Source organism: Protobothrops mucrosquamatus, unplaced genomic scaffold, assembly GCF_001527695.2.
Source record: "Protobothrops mucrosquamatus isolate PMUCROS unplaced genomic scaffold, P.Mucros_1.0 scaffold3035, whole genome shotgun sequence".
Classification (NCBI taxonomy): Eukaryota; Metazoa; Chordata; class Lepidosauria; order Squamata; family Viperidae; genus Protobothrops; species Protobothrops mucrosquamatus.
The window spans coordinates 40,122-46,224 of NW_015389049.1; positions in this window are offsets into that span (position 1 = coordinate 40,122).

The following is a 6,103-nucleotide window of genomic DNA, read 5'->3' on the forward strand; positions in this document are numbered from 1 at the left end:
ACAATGATAGACAGACGTGCTAAGGCTCAACATCCAAATGTATTTGGGTATGAAAACATGTCCTTATGCTTGAAGGTGGAATAGCCATTGAGCACACTAATTCTTGCAATTCCTAATGTTGGCTATGTTCATTAGAAATACATAATGACAGCAACTGAGCAGGATTGTCCCTGTACCCATTATACTATAAGTAAAAGCTAATTCAATTTACCCTGGGAATATACACATCATTGCCAAGCTTGGAGCTGATCTGAGCTTTGACTCCCCTTTCTGAATGTTAATATCTGTTTTGGAAAGGAGGTGGACGTGCTGCGTTTCTGAAATAAGTAGGAATGGGGAGGATATTACTGAAATGAAGGAATATTTTATTATAGCTATTCTGAGACACTTCATTGAAGTTAATGAGAGATAATAGTCAACCCTACAAATGAAGCTGGTGTTTAAGGTCTCTTGGTGAAGATCGGCATTGGCTTGTGAGGTTGTTGATCAGCAAGCCCATGTTTGAAAGCTGGGTGCTGCTGCCTGGAAGAGTGAACTCCTAGCAATTTGAAAGTGAGCAATCACAAGTAGCGACCATATTTCCGCCAAAATAAGACCTAACCGAAAAATAAGTCCTAGCGTGATTTTTCAGGATGCTCGTAATATAAGCCCTACCCCCAAAATAAGCCCCAGTTTAGATCGTCAGCCAGATGGATGTATTTCCCCCCAAAATAAGACCTAACTGGAAAATAATCCCTAATGCGTCTTTGGGAGCAAAATTTAATATCCCTCTGCCTGCTGTGATAAATAGCTTTCTGGTGCAGCCCATCAAAATGGGCGGGGCCTTCTCCTGAGTAATCTGGCAGATCTCCACTGCTCCTGTCTTTTCTCTATCCTACATGCTCTGGGATCTACCATGGAAGGCAGCTCCTCCTCCCATATTATCTATCTATCTATCTATCTATCTATCTATCTATCTATCTATCTATCTATCTATCTATCTATCTATCTATCTATCTATCTATCTATCTATCTATCTATCTATCTATCTATCTATCTATCTATCTACAGTATCTATCTATCTATCTATCTATCTATCTATCTATCTATCTATCTATCTATCTATCTATCTATCTATCTATCTATCTATCTATCATTATCTATATCTGTCTATCTATATCATCTATCTATCATCTATCTATATCTATCAATCAGGGCTTTTTTTCAGCCGGAACGCGGCGGAACGGCGTTCCGGCACCTTTTTCCGGGCCAGCCGCACCGGAAATAGCCCCTCCCACACCGAAAATAGCCCCTCCCAAATTTTACTTGCATTCCTGTTCTCTAAAGGGGCGGTCCTAGGGTTTGATGAGGGCGTGGCCAGGTTTGAGTTCCGCCACCTTTTCTCCGAGAAAAAAAGCCCTGCTATCAATCATATATCATATCTATAATTATCTATCTATCTATCTATCTATCTATCTATCTATCATCTATCTATCTATCTATCTATCTATCTATCTATCTATCTATCTCATCTATTATCCATCCATCCATCCATCCATCCATCCATCCATCCATCCATCCATCCATCCATCCATCCATCCATCCATCTATCTATCTATCTATCTATCTATCTATCTATCTATCTATCTATCTATCTATCTATATCTATCAATCATGTATCATATCTATCATTATCTATATATCTATCTATATCATTTATCTATCTGTCTGTCTGTCTGTCTATCTATCTATCTATCTATCTATCTATCTATCTATCTATCTATCTATCTATCTATCTATCTATCTATCTATCTATCTATCTATCTATCTATCTATCTATCTATCTATCTATCTATCTATCTATCTCTTCTATTATCCGTCCGTCCGTCCGTCCGTCCGTCCATCCATCCATCCATCCATCTATCCATCTATCCATCTGTCCATCTATCTATCTATCTATCTATCTATCTATCTATCTATCTATCTATCTATCTATCTATCTATCTATCTATCTATCTATCTATCTATCTATCTATCTATCTATCTATCTATCTATCTATCTATATCTATTTGGTCTAAGCATTCCTATCTATGAGATAAATCCCTTGGGGAAAATAGCCATTCCCCGTTTTCTTGTTTACACATCAGAGACCAGCATGAAGAATACCTTACATCCAATGTATGGAGTCTGTTTAGAAATGAGCATAATCTACCCAGATGCTCTTAATGCTTGCAAAGATTCATTTCTTGGGTTGGTGCTTGTGCAGTCAATTACTGCGATATGGGAAGTTCAGTGCATTTATGACCCAAGGAGTATGTTTAGCACACTTCCACAAGAGACTTGATAAAAAGCACCAATTACTTTGGCTTCGGTTGCCTACATTAATGATGGTAATTTACATATTGTAGCAGAAAGGAGATAAAAATGAGGTGATCAGGGCCACATCATTGATTCATTTTTATTTTATTTTTTTTGCTTCCGTCCTGTGGTTCTCTCCAGTTTGGGAAAATTCATTTCATCTCATTTTAATCATCCCCGTGGATGGAGCCAGGTAAACAAGTCTGGGTAGAGAATGGAGATCAGAGACCGAACAAGCACAAATAAGGTCAGTCCTTGTGTGCTCTACTTAGTACATACTAAGCATAAGAGCCTCAAGGAAGCTACTCATTAAAGCAATCTAGCTGAGGAGGTAAATCTGGAGGGTTTATGTTAAGTTCATTGCTTCTGAAAGCATCTGGATCACAAACCTTTGGGATGGAATTATAACACTCAGAAATTATGTTGAGGAAGTACAGTTGCTAAAAAATAATACATAGTCTCATGCTAAAACCAAAATCATACTGCTAGAGTTGGATCAAAAATGAATGGAGATTTAATTAGCATGCTCAGAGTTATCCCTTGTTACTCTTTCCTCTCCCAAATTCTCTCCTGTTGCCTGTGTTTTCAATTCATTTCTAAACTGAATGACTAAATTTGGTTTTTAAAAAAGCTCCTGGAGATAAATTTGTTATGATTCATGGGGGCCATGAAAAGCGCAAAATCAAGACAATTAGGCCTATTATAATGATGGGGAGCCTACCTAGAAGCACCTAGCAAAAATCTAGTTTTGAGTAGATTAAGAATCACAGCATTTGAACAGTTTAAATATGGTCTATCGGAGGAAATGTGTCTTCATAGAACGTAGAATAATAGAATTGGAAGGGACCTTGGAGGTCTTCTAGTCCAACCCCTTGCTCAAGCAGGAGACCCCATACCATTTCAGACAAATGGCTGCCCAGTCTCTTCTTAAAAACCTCCAGTGTTGGAGCATTCACAGCTTCTGGAGGCAGGTTGTTCCACTGGTTAATTGTTCTAACTGTCAGGAAGTTTCTCCTTAGCTCTAAGTTGCTTCTCTCCTTGGTTAGTTTCCATCCACTGTTTCTCATCCTGCCTTTTGGTGCTTTGGAAAATAGTCTGACCCCCTCGTCTTTGTTGGAGACCCTAAAACACCAGAACACTGCTAGACACATGCAATTCCTTCAACCGGTCTTCATATGTTTTCAACAAACGGCATTTCAACAAATGGCATCTATTCAAAATACATTTTCTCTTTCTGTTTGCCTAAATTTAAAAAAAAGAAGAAGATAATTGCAAATATTTTTTTTTTGAAAACTCCATACCTGCAGGCCAAAATTCTGTGATGTGTAGCTTTTTTAATCAGTTGGATAATTGAGACCAAATATTCTGTAGCCCCAAAGAAAGCAAACTGTCACAGGAATCAGATTGCAGTAGTGAGATAATAGGACAACTGCCCCATCCAATATGCGTGTGTGTGTGTGTGTGTGTGTTTTGTGTTGTTGGGATTTTTCTAGGAAGGTCCGCAATGGAGACACTTGCAAACGACTGTCCAATCTCTTCTTAAAGACTTCCAGGGATGAAGCACCCACAACTTCTTTTTTTTTTATAATATGGTGACCAAAACTGGATGCAGTATTTCAGGTGTGGTCTTACTAAGGCTTTATAAAGTGGTGGTCAAGACTCTTTTTTTCCATTATGTATTCTAAATGGTCTGTGAAGTTTTTAAGAAGAGATTGGACAACCATTGGTCTGAAATGGTGTAGGATTTCCTGCCTGAGCAGGGAGTTGTGCTAGAAGACCTCCAAGGTCCCTTCCAACTCTATTATTATTATTATTATTATTATTATTATTATTATTATTATTATTATTATTGTTGTTGTTGTTGTTGTTGTTGTTGTTGTTGTTGTTATTATTATTATTGTTGTTGTTGTTGTTGTTATTGTCATTGTTATTGTTGTCGTCGTCGTCATTATCGTTCATCGCACAGTCAGCCAGATGTTCAGACTGGGTTTGGCATTTTTGTCTACCTATCAAGTCCTCACCAAGGACCTGGGACAGGCAGATATGGGTATTTGATGGTATTACAGATCTCGTCGCAGGATGGAAGCGGTTCTTAGTAAGGCCGCCTTTTGCAATTGACTAATGGCGAATTTGTCAATGCCAATAGTGTTCAAGTGGTGCTCCAGTTCTTTTGGGATTGCACCCAAGGCGCCTATTACTATTGGTACTACCCTTGCTTGCCTTTGCCACAGTCTTTCTATTTCTATTTGTAGGTCTTTATATTTTGTTATCTTCTCCAGTTCTTTCTCGTCTATTCTGCTGTCTCCAGGCACTGCCACGTCCACTATCCAGACTTTTTTTTGTCTTTTTTATCGACAATTGTTAAATCTGGGGTGTTATGTGGCAGATGATGATGATGATGATGATGTGTATATATGCATACATGCATACATATGTATGTGTTTGTATATGTATGTATATATAGCATATGTATGTATATATAGATTGTATATGTATGTATATATAGATTACCTCCCATCGGCCGGTACGCTCCCACAGAGTGGGTCTCCTCAGGGTGCCGTCAGCCAGACAGTGCCGGCTGGCGACCCCCAGGGGGAGGGCCTTCTCGGTGGGAGCTCCCACCCTCTGGAACGAACTACCCCCAGAGATCCGGGTGATCCCGGATCTCCCTTTCTTCCGCCGCGCCCTTAAGACATGGCTATTTCAACTAGCAGGACTGGCCTAAGGGGAAATTTTTAGCGGGGTTTTAAAAACAATTTTAAATTAACAAAGGCCAAATCTAATATTTCATTTTAATTATGTTTTTTAACGATAGTATTGGGGTATTTTTTGTATTTGTTTTTATCAGGCTGTCAGCCGCCCTGAGTCCGCAAGGAGAAGGGTGGGGTAAAAATTCAATTAAATAAATAAATAAATAAATAAATAAATGTGTATATGTGTGTTTATGTATGGGTGTATATATCCCTGTGGATTTTATTCCACTAGTCGTTAGGGTGGTGCTCTATTTCAAGGCCATTGAGCCAGCGCTGTCAGAAGATAATTCTGTGGTAATGTGGTCAGGATGATGTTATGGAGTGCTATTACTTTCCTATCATAGTGGTGCCTATTTATCCACTTGCATTTGCATGCTTTCAAATTGCTAGTTTGGCAGGAGCTGGGACGAGGATGGGAACTCACCCCATCGCATGGTGCTGGGGTCTCAAACCTGGGCTGCTGGCTTTCCAGCCAACAGTGTCTTAACTGCTGAGTCACTGGCCCCCTCTATGTATATAGGATACTTTTTAAGACTGTCACAAAGGGATGTGTGCCAATGAAACAATGGAGTATGAGGTTGTGCGAGATAAGAAGGAGAGATCTGAAGCCTTTTCAAGACCAAAACATGCCAACCTCAGAACAGACATATATCCAAGATCCTTCTGATTTTCTTTTGGAATGGCCTATTTCAATCGCTTCTTTTAAGAATCCTTCTGGTTAAGCTAGTCCAGGCTATTTTGGAGTTAGGACATATTTGGGCTGCAATATTTTGCAAGGTCTACTAGCCTCCTTGATTTGCTGAATTAAGAGCGAAGATCTTCTCTTTGCACTTAGGAAACCACTAAGAGAAATGGTAAGGAAGCATCTCTTTGCCTGCTGTTGACCTGGCTTAAAGTTGGTTAGATTCAGATCTGACTTCCTCTTTCTTTCTTTCTCTTTTCCAGATGTTGATCAGATAGAAGTGAAGCTTTTCCCATTTTATTTGTCTCTTCTAGAATAATGAATGAGGCA